This window comes from Adiantum capillus-veneris, chromosome 23 (assembly GCF_014529385.1).
Source record: "Adiantum capillus-veneris isolate H3 chromosome 23, ASM1452938v2, whole genome shotgun sequence".
NCBI classification, from domain to species: domain Eukaryota; kingdom Viridiplantae; phylum Streptophyta; class Polypodiopsida; order Polypodiales; family Pteridaceae; genus Adiantum; species Adiantum capillus-veneris.
The window spans coordinates 98,921,360-98,938,757 of record NC_140953.1 but is presented as its reverse complement, the minus strand read 5'-3'; positions in this window follow the sequence as shown (position 1 = coordinate 98,938,757).

Genomic DNA, 17,398 nt, shown 5'->3' with positions numbered 1-17,398 from the left:
GAAGAAAACATTATATAAGCAACGAGAAAGAGAGAGATATACGTTAATTTAAAAACTAATTAATTAAAAATGAAAGATTAAAAATATTTTGGATAAACACATTGAAAGAGAGATAGAGAAAGAGGGAAGAAAAATTTATATAAGTAAAGAGAGAGCGGATAGAGAAAAGATAAAAAGGTAGAGAGAGAGAGAGAGAGAGAGAGAGAGAGAGAGAGAGAGAGAGAATTATTGTCCACGGAGGTCAGATATGACCCATGGGACCAAAACAAAACATTACATCCGTTCTTTTAAGGTGGAGGTGTTAAATACACATCAATTAGGGACTGAGGGTCCATCAGGGGGAAAATATAGAAGATCAAAACCTAAGGGGGGAGTTTGCTTGGGAGTTTGAAACTCCTGAATGATGGCTTTACCACCACGATAGACTGCCCATTTACCTCTTTTACGAGCTTCATGCATCTTCTTGAGCTCAGCTTGCTTTATGCTTGAGTTGGTTTCATGGCAATTGCTTGGCGATCCAAAGCTTTGTCCTCTTGAGGCAGTAGGATTGGCGTAGAAGCCTTGTCCGTTATTCTTTGTTTTTGAAAGTGAGGATGCAATTTCTAGGTGGTACACGCCTATGTGTGCCGTTGATCCAAGAGACAGTGTCGGGCTTGATGTTGATTGGTTGAAGAGTGTCATTCAGCATGGTGATGGCTTCTTTGAGGGTGTCCTCTTTGGTGCACCATGGTGGGGAGAGTTCTCCAATTCTAATCTTGAGGGCAAGGGATTCTTATAGCCTCATTGAGAGAAGCTTCGACTTTGTGTTTTTTTGCGAGTAGAGTTTTGTTCTCCTTTGCCGCATCCTCAAGCTTACTCAAGCGTTGTTTGAGTGCAGTGTTCTCCCAAACAAGTGCTTGGATCTGAGCCTCTAGGGTCGTGATCCATGCATCTTGGTGAGTGGTGGGATCCTTCTTGGGTGCAGATACCATAGGAAGAAAACTCTTGCGTGTTTTGGGGGTCGGCGTGTTGAAGGAAGACATGGCTCGCGTAAACCTTGAGTTTTATGAGAGTGGTGTGAAAACCCTTGAAGCTCGACAAAAACCTGCAATTGTCCTTGTGGAAGTGGAGGTCAAACCTTGAGAGCTGTGAGAGGGGTGTGAAAACCCTTGAAGCTCGATGAAAACTTGAGGGACTCTGTCCTTATCAAAGTGGAGGCCAAAGTCAAGTGGAGCATCCAACTCTAGGCAGACCACTCGTAGACAACAGCGCCGTCATGGCAGTACCCTAGTCTAGTGACTATGGAAGCAAGGGTTGCTGAGAGAGTGGAAGCGAGGGGCATGATTATGCAGAGGCTGTTGTGCTAGTGTGGTTTGCAAGTGCTATTGTTTGCGCTGGTTTGCTAAGAGAGTGGGAGCGAGGATCATGGTTTTGTAGAGGCTAGGGGTGGCTCGAGTTTGTGCAGGGCATGGCAGAGGCTAACACCCCCCATAGGGCAACCCCTCGCCCATAGGGAGACTGAGGGAGGCACGAGGTAGAGACGGAACTAGGGCACGAGATAGAGAGCAAGAGCGAGAGCGAGAACATTAGGAGAAATATAGACTTTGCATGGGCCTTCTAAGGAATCCTAACTTTTAGGGATAAAGGCTAATGTTGTGTAGGGTTAAGGGGACAAGGACATAGAAGAAGGTAGTTTTGAGTAGGCTTTTCTAGCCTTTCTTTAAGACAAATGTAGGATGTGGACGTAAGAGGTTACTTTCTCTCTCTAGCTTTTTGAAGTGAAGGAAGTATAGGGGTGTGGCCACATCAGCAAAAACGTGGTCACTAAGAGCCAAGATCTGCCCTTTTTTTCAAAAAACTCATTTTTGACTTAAAACTCCCTCCCAACATATACATATCCAAAAATCACTTTTTGACTCTTTTTTTTACCTTCAAGTTAGAAAGTCCATTTTTTCAAAATCTTTTTTGCCAAAAAATAAAAAACACTTCGTTCTCTCCCCCTCCTCCTCCCTACTCCCTCCCTCTCCTCTCCCTCCCTACCCCTACCTTCCTCCTCCTACTCCCCAATCTCTCCCTCCCCCCTCCCCCTTCTCTCCTCCCATCTTCCTCCATCTCCCTCCCCCTCTATCTTTTTATCCTTTGCTTCCTCACGCAACAGCTACCATGGTTCTTACGGACATCACCAATTATTTGCTTCCACCACCATGTACTCTGCACACCAAAAGCATACATATTCGCTTGCCCACGGCGTTTGCACCGACGGCCGTATGTGCGGGTGATCAAAGGTCATCACAAAAATGTCGTGCCGTCCGTGAGACGAATGTTGATATTTGGGTGGACAACCATTTGTACCCTTACGATCCTATAAGCCACTTCCATCCATCCTTTAATAGACTTTTGACATTTCAATATCTTGGGAGGGGAGAAGTAGGCTTGTAAGGCTATTGCAAGCGGTTTTGTATCGGTGCAGGTGCTTCTTTGCATATGTGGATGCACGAATGTCAAGCTCTTAAGCTCAAGAAGGCGGCATTACAACATAGTATTGCTCTTCGGAGAGGGAGGTTGAAACTATTCAACAACAAATGCAAGAAAAGGATACCCACATTATGAAGCTTGCCAACACGATTACATATTTGAAGGAAACACCCCTTGGTGCAAGGGAACGCAAACGCACGTATTTATCCATTGAAACCCTTACACATTCGGGTGGAGCACGAAAACGACGAGTGACAAGCACAAGGTGATTTGATCTTTACTTGCATGATACATTCTTACTTCACACTATTTTTTTAACATTTATCTTATTCGTTGCTAGAAACTTCCTCCAGGAGGCATGCGGTGGAACAAGCCAAGATGATCGATTCAACCTGCTCACTAGTTGTCTCAATACCCATGATGTGATATCTATCTTACAATCACCTGAAGGGAATCACATTAAGTATGCAGTCACCAAGGACCTTATAAACAAATTGAGAAATATGTTAGTGAAGATGACGTGCAACAAGCTTGTGATGAGGTTGGGATCAACACCAAAGCCTACCAGTCTATTTTTCAACTCCTAAAGGATGATTTAAAAGAAAGTGGCATAGCGGAAAACCTATTTCCCGTTCTGCACAAGGTCAACCTTGCAAGGAAGGCCACAGACGAAGACATGTTCTCCCGCATTGGGGCATACCAACACATTTAGGACACAATGCGAACTTCGCTTTACGCTTCGTGCACAACAAAGGCAAGGGGAAAAGATAAGGAACACTCCGTAAGACCTTTGGATAAGGGCTTCCCTTACACAATGTGGAAAAATATTTCTGTGGATCTTAAAAGGATTAAGAGTTGCGTCTATTCTCCAAATTCATTTGGCATTTGGGATTATCCATGTGTTTTAAGTTTGGTGATTCTGGACATAGGGATTTAAATTTAGATCAAATATTAACATTTTTGGTATCCTAGGGGTCAGACAAGGCCAGAAAATGCCAAAAAAAGAGTGGCCACAAGGACGTGCAGATGGCCCATCCAGCAGTTTTGGTTTGCTCACCTGCGTGCCCTTATGGCCACCCTTTTGTTTGCATTTTCTAGCCTTGTTTTCCCCCTAGGATACCCAAAATGTTAATATTTAGTGAAATCAAATGTTTATGCAACATGATACTATAGATTTTCATACTGTCCAATGTGATTTTGCCTTTTGGTGTAGGGAACTATTTAGTTGAGTTGAGGGAAGTACTAATGTGTATGAAAAGTGAAATTTTAGGTTCATCTCACCATTTTCAGGGTCCTGGAGTGCAGCAATGGCCAAAATATGCAAAAAAAAGGTGGCCACAAGGGCGCACAGGAAAGTCATCGAAAACTGCTGGATGGGCCATTTGCGCACCCTTGTGGCCACCTTTTTTTCTGCATTATATGGTTTTGTATGTCCCCCAGGATACCAAACAATGTTAAGATTTAGTGAAATCAAATCTTTATGCAACATGATAGTATAAATTTCACTTCTTTTCACTCATATGTTTTTTGTATTGTCCCCATAATTAAGGTAAGTTAAAGGGAGTGATCATGTGCATCCCACTTATGCTGATTTATTGCATTGAGTAAAAAAGACACAACTTATTAAACACATCACCAATTTTAGTAATTTACAAGATTGAGAGATCACATTGAAAAGAACGTACAAGATAGAGAGGCAATTCAAAGTATATTTTATTCCTTCCAAAAGTTGATTTTACATCATACATCTGAAGAGCTCATAATTTTCTTGGACATTTCCTGGCATCTATCTTGTGCGTAAGATAACTCCCCAGCCAACCAGGAGGGACTGCGCTCTCTCCTTAGGGTTAATTGAGCCAACGGAAGTGTGTATCCCTATTTAGGCAAGCAATTTGTAACGGAAGCCAGTGCCAAAGGTTGTGCATACAAGGGATCTACGCACTAGAAACACAAGATGTGCAGTTTGAGCAATGGTGCACAAACACAAAACCTTGCTTAGAGCTTTCAACGACCACGCCATAAAATGGCCTTGGGGAGTAAAATCATTATGTACAATGGCAACATTGCAAGGGGGGAGTTGTCCTAGGTAATGCGCAAGGGAAGACTTAGGTCCAAAGACCGTCCAACTGCCACCCGTCCTTTCCACCCAAGCCAATCCTCCCTTGCACCACACCTACAAGCTTTGGATCATAAGAGGGGGGGTTATGCAGTGGAGTAGGCATCCTAGCAACCTCAACCTTGGCTTGCATGGAGTGTAATTCTTCCTCATCCACGTGCAACTGCTCGGCTTCCATGACCTCCGCACACATAACTGCAATAGTATTTGAAACAGAGTCCCCAAGTGGCAAGAGTTTGCTTTCAAGGGCATCTGGCGCACTGTCTAAGGGAAATTGGGCGCTGGTGCATAGCACGCTCAAGCATTCATCCGTGCGCAAATCAAATGCTTTCTCCAAGCCATGCATAAACACATACTCCTCCCCATCCACTACCACTGAGGAGAAGTGACTGATTTCTACCTCTAGGATAGCTTCATCTATCAATGGTAGTGGCACTAGAGTGTCACTAGGGCTAGCCACAACGATGGATTTCTCAACCACCTCCTTGAGCCCCCTTCACGGCAAAGTGCATGTTGTTAGACAAGAGGAACTAGAACCTAGGAGTCCACTTCCCAACCACCCACTATATAGCATGGACCTTGGCCCTTTGCCCTAGTTGGACTCCCTTTCCACACTGTCTAGCCCGGCCTTGCCCTTGTCTAGTCCGGCCTTGCTGGTGTCTTGACATTACTCCCCCCTTAGAAGAGTTTTTGTCCTCAAAAACAAAAGTGGGAAACTTCTTCTTAAGAACATTAATGTTTTCCCAAGTGGAACCTTCCTCAGGTCGATCTTTCCATTTGATTAAGGCTTGTTGAAGTACATGATGACGCGTACATAACTCATGATAATCGAGAACACGTTCAGGTTCATGCGGTAAGGTAGGAGGTTCAATGAAATCTACCAAAATCTGTTGATCAATGACATTGTCGTCCCCATGAAACCGCTTACGTAAACGGCTTACATGAAACACCGGATGAATACGAGAATGTGTAGATGTTGAGATAGGCATGGGACATCCCTCTACACCTCATTTGAGTTGATGTTGACACCTTAGTATATTTGCTGTAAACATAAGAATAAGCCATGTATAGGCATTTGTGCTAGCCGTGTAATATCAAGGCCCTATATAAAGCCTTGTGCTGTACATATAATATAGGCTATGCAATATGATATCCTACTTTTGTGTGTACATCAATTTGTCCCTTTAGTGGTAGTGCATCTTTTATTAAGTGTGTGCAGCTCACTGTGTAACAATGGAGCCTTTCAACTTTGAACCTCCTTGAGCTCCCTTTCCCCTCCCGATCCTTACAACTGGTATCAGAGCTAGTGAGCACCATAATTAGCTTAGCCATCTTCTTCTCATTACATAGACACCCCACTTTCCCGCTTTCTAATAATCACACAGTCGATTAGAATCCAATTAACATCCTTAATCACCCTCCTAAATTGTGAGAAAATTATCCTATTCACTTGGAATTACGCCGATCGGAATCCACGGATGTGAATATCGGAGAGGCATTTTGTCTTGCAACTTCCGATCAAGAAAAGGAGCAATCTAAGCCAAGGCAAGGAGACGAGACTGAGCAAATTAGAGCCACGACACTCTTCACGCATTGCATCAAAGTCTGAAGCCGGGCACCAGTGAAATCAGGTAGCGAGTAAAAGCGCTATAAGGTGTATTCAATAGAAATTGTGCTGCATGAGGGAGCTTGACAGTGCTACAGGAGGAAATCACTGATCTTGTGAGCTTGATTGCTTCACACACACACACACACACACTCAATTGCAGTAGATAGTGGGCAGCAAGACCGAGCTGAGAGAGCACACAAATTGAATTGAAGCTTGGAGATTGGAGCAGATTGGATAGCGCTACTTCATTGGGGCAGACCGAATTGAGCAAGACATGATTGCTTTACACACACAAACTGCAGCGCTAGCCTCACTCAATGCAATTCAAAGCTCTGCTGCAGCGCTATCTTCATAATACACACACACAAACACACACACACACACACACGAGCTCATCATCAGCATGTTCAACAAAATCCCGATCAGCCCACAAGGATGCAATCACAACAGCAAAGCGCTCCTAATTAGCTCCTCGATTTTCGAAATGGCTTAAGCTTGCACTCCCAAGCATTTCGACGGGTTCTGCTCGTTCTTGGCAATCGACAGATTTCGGAAGATTTCATTTTTATTTTTATTTTTATTTTGTAACCTTTTATGATATATAAGCCCTTGTACCCACGCCTTGGCTCACTTATCCCTTTAAGCAGCATGTCCCACATGCATTGCGTATTGCACAATTATAAATCATTTGCAAGCGTAGCACCATAGGATCCTCATCTCGTGGTGGCTCGACAACATCGACAAAACTCTCCGCAACACATAGCAACAAGCAACAACAAGCAACAACTTTTTTGTACAAGGTTTTTTTAAAAGCTTTTGTAAATTCCCTACAAGCAACTAGTGCAAAGCAAATAATCAAAGCTCTCCCTCGACTTCAGGGCTAAACCTTCTTTGTTTGTGAAGAGGAACTTTGCAAATCCTACTTGCAAAGAGTGACTTCGCAAGTTAAGCATAATCCGACATTCATATTACCTCCTGTAAAGGGCAAGACACTGCCATAGAGATAGTATCTCTATTGGTAAGACCGAGACCCTCTGCGTTTGGAACCACTTTGCATCATGGGAGAGAAAGGGATTGAAAAATTCAATGGAGATGGTTTCCACACTTGGTAGACCAAGCTGCGAGGATATCTTATGAAAAAGCAACTATGGTCTGTTGTAAAACCGAAAATAAGCGAACCATCCACTTTTGTTGAAGGCACTCTCACTAGAGCCCAAATCGCATAGGCACAAGCTAAAGATGAACAGGCACTCGACATAATTATCACATCACTGCATGATAATTATGTGCATTTTACAGATAGTTGTACCACTGCAATCCAAGCATGGGATATTTTGGAACATAACTTCAGTGCTAAACAAAAGCAAAGTAAGATTAGCTTAAAGAAAAAACTTTACAAACTTACTATGCTCCAAGGGGAGGATGTTTCAAGCCTCGTTAATAGACTAATGAGCATAATCACGCAGCTCACTTACATTCAGTGCCAAGTCCCAGAAGAAGATCAAGTCGTTGTGCTGCTAAGTGCTCTACCTGAAAGTTTTGACAACATAGTAACAGTCTTAGAGCAAAAGGAACCCATTCCTTCTCTGCAATATGTTACAGGGGCAATCCATGAAGAAGAAAAGAAAAATAAGAAGAAATATGAATCACTGGGAGGAGCTTATTTCACGTCATCATCATCATCATCATCTAGGGCGTCATCATCATCACCTAGATTAAATAACAAGAAGTGTTATGAATGTGGAAAACCTGGACACTTCTCCAAAGACTGCTACAAGAACAAATATTGTAGCAATTGCGGCATCAAAGGTCATCCACCATCAAAGTGCCAAGGAAGCAACAAAAATAGAGTCAATCTTGCAGAAGAAAAGGACGGAGATACAGCTGAATAGGAAGAGAATTGTCTCCATGTGTGTGCCGCCCCCAACTACTTTTGCGAATATACTGATGTACTGTAAAATGGATAGTCTTCCACCTTTTCTATTTAAGGGGAGGACTTCTTAGTCTGTGTGACACCATGTAATGAGAACACTCAGTCTATGTGACTATAGTCTGTGCGACTACCTCGGTCTGTGTGACCATTAGCCTGTGTGGCCTTAGGTCTCGATTCAGCTTCATTCAGTATAGTCCATGCCTAAGGGGAGGCTTGTTGAGATAGGCATGGGACATCCCTCTACACCTCATTTGAGTTGATGTTGACACCTTAGTATATTTGCTGTAAACATAAGAATAAGCCATGTATAGGCATTTGTGCTAGCCGTGTAATATCAAGGCCCTATATAAAGCCTTGTGCTGTACATATAATATAGGCTATGCAATATGATATCCTACTTTTGTGTGTACATCAATTTGTCCCTTTAGTGGTAGTGCATCTTTTATTAAGTGTGTGCAGCTCACTGTGTAGCAATGGAGCCTTTCAACTTTGAACCTCCTTGAGCTCCCTTTCCCCTCCCGATCCTTACAGTAGGTAGAAATAATTTGTAGGCACGATCACCTACTCGCTTGAGTATTTTGAAAGACCACAATATCGGGGAGATAATTTAGGCTTTGGCCCAGTTTTCAGATTTTTTGAATGTTTTGGCACACGTAAAAATACTTCCTCCGCTTCCTCGAAGGTAACTTGCCGACTTTTCTCATCAGCATACTTCTTATACCGATCCTGCGCTTGTCGGACATTCTGACGAGTGAGTTTCAACATATCCATGTGGTCTTGGAAAAAATCCTTACCCTCTTGGAGATTTTCGGTTGTTAACCCCACCATAACAGGTGACCTAGGTTGAAACCCATATATGAGCATGAAAGGACTAAATCCAGTTGTGACATGCTTAGCATTGTTGTAGGCAAACTCGAGAATAGGTAAGTATCTTCCCAGTCTGACTGTTCTTTGCTGACGTATGCTCTTAGCATATCCTCTAGCACTTGGTTAACCCCGTTCAGTCTGACCATCTGTTTCTGGATGATCGGTTGTACTAAGGTTCAGTTGTGTACCCAATCGTTTAAACACAGCCCTCCAAAAGTGATTGTTAAACTTGGGATCACGATCATTGACAGTGTTACTTGGCAAACCATACAGCTTGTATAGGTTGTCCACAAATAACTTGGCTAATTCTGGTGTCTTAACCGTTGATTTGATTGAAATAAACTTACATAGTTTAGTCAACCTGTCTACGACCACCCATACCAAGTTATGACCTCGTACATTGGTTGGTAAACCCACAATAAAGTCCATAGAGATACTTTCCCATTTTCCATTGGGAATATCCAAAGGATGTAAGAGTCCTCCTGCTTTCAGGTGCTCTGCTTTGTTAACTTGACATTTTTGGCAATGCAAGACATAAGCTTGAACAAAGCCATGTATACATGGCCAGTAAAACTGTCGTCATATGAGAGCATAAGTTTTTTTAATACCCGGGTGCCCTGCACTTGGACTATCATCACATTCATAAAGAATTTGGTGCCGAATGTCTATGTCCGTCGGTACACAAACTCTCCCCTTGTGGAGTAGGTACCCATTGTCGATGGTGAAATGCTTCCATCGCTGTAGTTCATCACTGAATAAAGGAGAACTAGGGGTGGAGGTTAACGCTACACTACTATCATTGGAGTGAAAAGGATCCCTCATTTAAACATGGGTCCATACTTTGGAATATGCTTCATCATGCTCATATTTTTCTTTGAGAGAATCCAAAAATTTACTACGAAGTTCCGGGAACAAGAGAGAATTGATCTCCGGCATACGACTTAGAGCGTCAGCCACCACATTATATCGACCTTTACGATACCTGAGCTTGGCGTCATATTCTTGAAGAATCTTGGCCCACTGGCTTTTCGACCCTTCAAATCCGATTGTTGTGTAAAACATTTAATGCTTTCATGGTCAAACACAATCTCAAACTGAGCACCATACAGATAATGCCGCCATGTTTTTAAGGCAGACACTATTGCATAGAGTTTGCGCTCATAAGCAAAGTAGTTCTGCTGAGCTGCATCAAGCTTCTTGCTTTCAAATGCAATTGGCTGTCCGTCTTGTAACAGGACTGCTCCAATAACACGGTCACTGGCATCCGTTTCCAAAATGAATGGTTTCAAAGGATCTAAAATGGCTAGTATGGGAGCTGTAGCTAATGCATCCTTGAGCGTGTTGAAATTGTGTTGTTGAGCGGGTTTCCACTGAAAAGCTTTGACTTTGCCTTTCAGTTGATCCGTCATGGGAACAACAATATTAGCATAGTTTCTAACAAACCTTCGGTAAAAAACCTGCAAATCTCAAAAAAACTTATAACTCTTCTAGATTTTTAGGAGAAGGCCATTGTTAACCCTCACAGCTCACGGACGTTCTAACCTACGGCGAACATTGTATTATTTATTTGGTAGAGTCAGGTACCGGGCTTATCAGTCCAATAGGAAAAGGGTAAGAGTGATCGCCAATGAGAGGTGCACTCTAACTGGAACATTCAAGGGATTAGTTGGCTAAGCATGGGCGCCCAAGTGTGAATGGGGCTAGCTCATATAAAAGTCAACTAAACCTAAAATTCACTCATTCTCTCATTTGTGCAATTGAAGAGTGCTCTTGCTCCATCTCCTTCTTCTTCTTCTTCATCTCTTTGTGTGTGTGTGTGAGAGAGAGAGAGTGAGAGAGGGAGAGAGAGGGAGTGTGTGGGCGATCGAGCATTATGAAGGCACCATGACGGTGAAGCGGTTGAGCGTGGCGTAGCGGCGCGAAAAATGTGCGCGTATGTCGCACGTGTCAATGCAAGGAACTTGCCGATACACCGTGTGCGAACTACAAATGGATCCAAGCACACAACAAGCGAAGGCACGACGGTGGTGAAGCGGTTGACCGCGGCGTAGCGGCGTCTCCTTCTTCTTCGCGGCGAGGAATCCTCCACGAAGCAAGCATAGAGCGGTGAGTGACACACCATCACCTTCTTTGAGCTTACTAGTTTAGGCTTTTTGTGTGCTTGGAGCCATTTGTGGCTCGCACACGGTGTATCGTCAAGTTACTTGCATTGACACATGCGGCATATGCGCACATTTGTACAGCTGAGCTTATGCAGCTCATTTTTTATAAATAGATCAAGTTTTTTTGTGTCACTCATTGTCTCATTTTCTCTCTAACATTGAATGTGTTGAACATTCCTCAACGCCGCATGCTTCTCTCTTATCTCTTCCACCAATGGCTACTTCCAAACAAGCAAATGTTGCTAGTGAGTTACAAAAAATATTAAAGGAATTTCAAGATGTTTTTCCTAATGATTTGCCACCAGGATTACCGCCGAAACGATCGTTGCAACATAGCATCGATGTGGTTGCAGGCTGTAAACCTGTCAGTAAACCGCCCTACCGTCTGAGTTATTCTGAAGCTGGTGCGGTGGAGTATCAGCTTTTGACTACCTTATCAGAGGGTTTATACAACCCAGTTCTTCACCATGGGCTTCTCCTATCCTATTAGTGAAGAAAAAAGACGGCAATGTGCGCATGTGCGTAGACTACCGTGGTTTAAATTCGGTTACGATTAAGAACAAGTACCCATTGCCACGAGTGGATGAGTTGTTCGACAAAATCACTCATGCTCTCATTTTTAAGAAAATAAACTTGCGGTCAGGTTATCACCAAGTCCGTATTCGACTGGCTGATATACCCAAAACGGCATTCCGAACAAGGTTTGGACACTACAAGTTCTTGGTGATGCCCTTTGTGTTAACCAATGCGCCCACAACATTCGTGACACTTATGGATAGTGTCTTGAAGCCATACTTGGGCAAGTTTGTCATCATTTTCCTTGATGAAATTCTAGTCTACAGTGCTTCTGAATAAGAACACTTACAACATCTGAGGTAGGTGTTGGAGTTGTTACGAACAAACAAATTATACGCCAAGGAATCTAAGTGTGATTTTCGGAAAGAAGAAATTCACTATCTAGGGCATGTTATTTCAGCTAATGGGCTATATATTGATCAATCCAAAGTGGATAGAATTTGGCAATGGCTGTGCGTGTATGTCACACGTGTCAATGCAAGGAACTTGCCGATACACCGTGTGCGAGCCACAAATGGCTCCAAGCACACAACAAGCCTAAACTAGTAAGCTCAAAGAAGGCGATGGTGTGTCACTCATTGCTCTACGCTTGCTTCGTGGAGGATTCCTCACCGCAAAGAGGAAGGAGACGCCGCTACGCCGCGCTCAATCGCTTCACCACCATCATGCCTTCGTAATGCTCGATTGCCGACACACTCCCTCTCTCTCCCTCTCGCACTCTCTCTCTCTCACACACACACACAAAGAGATGAAGAAGAAGAAGAAGGAGATGGAGCAAGAGCACTCTTCAATTGCACAAATGAGAGAATGAGTGAATTTTAGGTTTAGTTGACTTTTATATGAGCTCGCCCCATTCACACTTGGGCACCCATGCTTAGCCAACTAATCCCTTGAATGTTCCAATTAGAGTGCGTCTCTCATCGGCGATCACTCTTACCCTTTTCCTATTGGACTGACAAGCCCGGTACCTGACTCTACCAAATAAATAATACAATGTCCGCCGTAGGTTAGAACGTCCGTGAGCCATGAGGGTTAACATGCCCCCTTCTGATGTAGATTCCGTCCTCGGAATCTATTGAGTTGAAACTTGTTATGTCCATGTTGTAGAGCATCTGGATTTGAATCTGCAAGGCAAAGTCACTGTTTCAGCAAGCGGAATTATATGGCCATAAATCATGAGGGAAATGTAAAGTACATGTGGAAATGAGTAAATGCAAGATTTATGAAATGTTAGACTGCCATTAAGGACAAATAAATCGCACTTTGAGTAAATTAATTAATCAAGAGTTTTGGGCTTATATGCGAGTCTACCAATTAGTTAGCTATGACTAAGGTTAAAACAACTACTCTAGTACTAGCTAAGCTAAGAAGATTATCTAAATGCAAGATTCCCTAATTGTGCTTTTCAGCTTTGATTAGCCAACTAGCTCTCACAACTGCAAACAAAAGCTTGAAATGTTAACTGTAAGCTCGATGGAAGTCTTTTAAATGTCATTCATTTTTTTGTTTTTTTCTTTTTTTCTTTTTTACTTTGGTTCACAATCATTTGACGTGTGTGCTTATTTTGTATGTCCAGGGCTTTTTGCTTCTCAAAGAAAAGCGCCCACACTGGGAACCTCTAGGGCTCTAGTACCATAGACAATACATGTGAGTGAAGTACCAAATCAAGCAAGGATTTCTCTTCCAGCATTAGATTTTTCATTTGTTGCACTTATGTTTTTTGCTTCCATTTCCTTTGTATTCTCACTAGTGTTTTTTTGTTTAAGTGAGCAAGCTTCTCTATGCCTTAAACATTCCTAAGGTCTCAAATACTCAAATAATTTTATTAGCTAGGCCTAGTGGTCAAGTAAATGAGTTAACCTAAAGTCACGGTCTCCTAATCTCAAGGCTCATCCATAAGATTAAACTCTAGTTCCATCAACTTAAGCAAAGACAAATTTATACATCTATAATGGCAGATAACAAACATAACTATTGCACTCAAACAAACCATGAAAAATCATTATTAGCAATTATACATTTCCACCAACATGAATCATGGAAAGTAGTACACCTGGAGGTATGGAGTTGCTCATTTCGTCGAAGCAGATGTCCTCAGCCATGTGGATGGAGATCCATATAAGTCCTACCTAACACATCCAAAAAATAAGCACTATACCTCTAGGAGGCATGTCAGTGTAAAAAAATTAAATCTCCTAGAAAACAAACTCAAAACACAATCCAGACTCCTAACCTACCTATATGTCATCCCTTTTAGAATCAAGGAAAGAGGATATTATATAAACCGGGTGGCCACCCTAAGGCTAGGCCTCTATCCTCATCATCTAGATAAACGAAATCATTTTCCGTGAGGCCATAGTCTTCCTCGGTCTCTATTATTTCTTCTTCATCATCCTCTTGCACAAGCTTGTTAATCAAGAACCTCGCGATGCGTGGATACTCATCCCGTGCAAAAGAATAAGCATGTGCCACCAGAGAAACATTCGCTACTGGGTAGGGATCACTAGTTATCTATAGACGTATCAGCCATTCTAACTCATCAAAATTTCGCTCATGTGCAAGTCTCTCTACCAAATCCCATTCGCAAGAAAGTACAGGGTAGCAGATGTGAAACACTTGAGAAAAAGAAAAAGGTTACCTTTCATAAAAAATAGAAGCGCATGCCTCTAGTGAACTAGCCATCTCTGAGAATACAGATAGATTTGGTTAGGTCTTTAAAACATGAGTTGTTTTTGTGTGTTGCTTGATGTGACATGGTGAATTTAGACTTATGCGTAGGATCTGATAGGGTGCTCTTTTGTTGCTAGTTGCTCTTGCTCTTTTTTCTTTTTCTTTTTTTAAATTTTTTTTTGTTTGTTTGCTAGAACTAGTATAAGGCTTTATATATACATTCCCTAGGATTGGAGATTGAGAGGTCAGGGAGGAAGGTTGAGAGGGAAGCAAGTGAATGATGGATGTCAGCAAACACTCCTCCCTTCCTTGGGTAGATCATACCTTTTGGAATGATGTCGTCACCTTTTGAAACCAATTGTTCTAAGTTGTTATGGGTGAAGGCTTTAACCAATAGTTTTCGATCGCCCTATGTGTTTCATCTAGTTGCAAGGGTGGTAAGGTACTCTCCCATGATTTTATTTTCAACATTGTTGTAGGTGGTGAACGTACAACGGGAGGTGCAAACTCTTTCTTGCTTGTATGGATATGTACAATGGTGGGTAGAGGTTGTGTCGAAGCTTCTATTTGCGTATAAGAACTACATGAAGAGCAAGAAGCTTCATTTGATTTCTCTGTTCCTGAGCTAGGTGGAACAAATCGTTCTTTCTTTGGTACTCAAACAAGCTCTAGAGCGGGTGTGTAACATTCCGTGATTTTTTCCTTTCCACGATTTTCAATTTGTTTTGGACCCACAGGATTGGGTTTACATGGGCCAGGTGACAGGTAAGAGTACAATTTACGTTTGGGCACCCAGATTTGATCATTTCCTTCATAGTATCCTTGGGCTTCCAATAGTCGTTTTGAATCCAACGCAATGTTTCTTTACATTTCTTAAAGTGAGGGGGGCGTTTCTTACGAGGCTTCCGTTTTCTAGCATCAGCCATGGTTACCAAAGAAGCTTTAGGGACCCACTTGTATGTTCTCTTTGTTATATTAGGATGGTTCTTGTGTGTCTCAAGCTTTCTTTCAACTACATCAGTTGAAGCTCTAGAGAGTTGGGCTATGGGGACGTATGGTTCAACCTCCTGGACATGCAATGTCTTGGGTTTTATTTCCTTAGGCAATATCTCAAGGACTATGGCTTGAGTGGTAGGGATAAGAGTTGGTTTTTGCGTTGTGACACCCCCAGTTCCCCAATCAATAGTGCATTTGGTGGCTATCATCCACATGTGTCCTAGGTTTATATTACCCTCCATAGTTCCAGTAGGCATGACCAAAAAGTCTTGAGCTACAACCCCATTGTCATAACTGACAGAAGTGTGCCAGATTCCAAAAACCGTAGTTTTTTTTTGTTGACACCCTTGACTTGGATAATACTCTCAGATAGAGGTGGCTTCCCTAACTGACACCACACCCCATATGATAGCAGATTATATTTAGCACCCGTGTCCAATAAGGCATTATATAGAACTTTTTCCATAGGCACTATTTAACTCAATAGGGTATCGTAGAGGTGTGTCAGAGTCCAACCAATCCTCGTCGATTTCAACGTGGAATGCATGTGTGACTCCAAGGTTAGCCTCTCGTTTTTGTCTTATACGTTGTTGTCGCTCCTTAGCCTCAGCTTGAGCTTGTATCTTCTTCAATTCTATTTGTGCCTTGGCTGCCTTTTTTGTATGGATGGCACGCAACTCCTCTTGGCTTAAAGGATCATAGTATCTTTTAAATTTTCTCCCATTGAGGAGTCCAATGGTTTCAACTCCATCAAGAGTCTCCACACGAATGGTTCCTTGTGGGGTGATCTCACATACTCTATATGGTCCTTTTCCCGCATATTTCAACTTTTTCTTTTCGTTACGCACTCCATACATAAGGACTTTATCACCAACATTGATATCTTTGTTCTTTAGATGGCGGTCAAACCATTTCTTCCTCCTATCTTTCTCCACAAGTGCATTTTGCACAGCTAATTGCCTCTCTTCATCTAGCCTTTCAAGGATATATAATCGCTCAACTAAGGGGTTACCATCCCAACCTTCTTGAGAAGCTACTCGAAGACTAGGAACAACAAACTCCCATGGCATAACCGCTTCTTGGCCATACACCATCTTGAATGGTGTGCAATTAATGGCAACTTTATACGCAATACGATAAGCCCATAAAGCTGAAGTTAACTTTAAATCCCAATCTGTGCGATGAGCTTCCACCGTTTTGGTCAAGATAGAGATTAAGGTTTTATTGGTGCTCTCAGCTTGGCCATTTGCTTGCGGATAATAAGGTGTGGACTTATGGTGAGCTATCATGAAGTTAGTAGTGAGTTCTTTGATTACTCCATTTATGAAATGAGTACCATTGTCACTCACAATTTCAAAGGGACAACCAAATCTTGTAATAATGTTCTCAAAGAGAAACTTGGCAGTTGACCTTGCATCGGCCTTACGTGTCGCCCTGGCTTCCGCCCACTTTGTCACATAGTCAGTGGCAACGATAATATATCGAGATTGAGTGCTACGAGCTGCCGGACTAATTGGGCCTACAAAGTCTAAACCCCATTTTTCAAATGGTCGAGTCACTTTAACAGGATGTAAGGGCATCCTATCCTTTTGTTGTGTGATCTTGTAACGTTGGCATTCATCACATCCTTTTGCAAAAAGTGATACATCCTTAAATAAGTTGGCCACCAATAGCCTGATTGCAACACCTTTCTAGCTGTTAGTTCCCCTGAGAAATTTCCTCCGGCTATACCCATGTGGGCTTCTTGCAGTATGTATAAATACTCATCCTCACGGGCACAACGTCTAAGAATATCATCCTTCCCTAGCCTGTAGAGAGTTCCCGCAATGAGAGAGTAAGGTTCACATTCTTTTAACAGTTTTCAAGCTATGTCTTTACGAAGCTCTTTGGGTGGAAAACCATTAACTAGAAAGTTCACAATCTTCTCACTCCATTCAGGTATGGTTTCGACTAGGAATAGAGAAGTATCAGGCAATTCATCATTGACTCCAGTAGGGGCTTCACCATTGGGTATG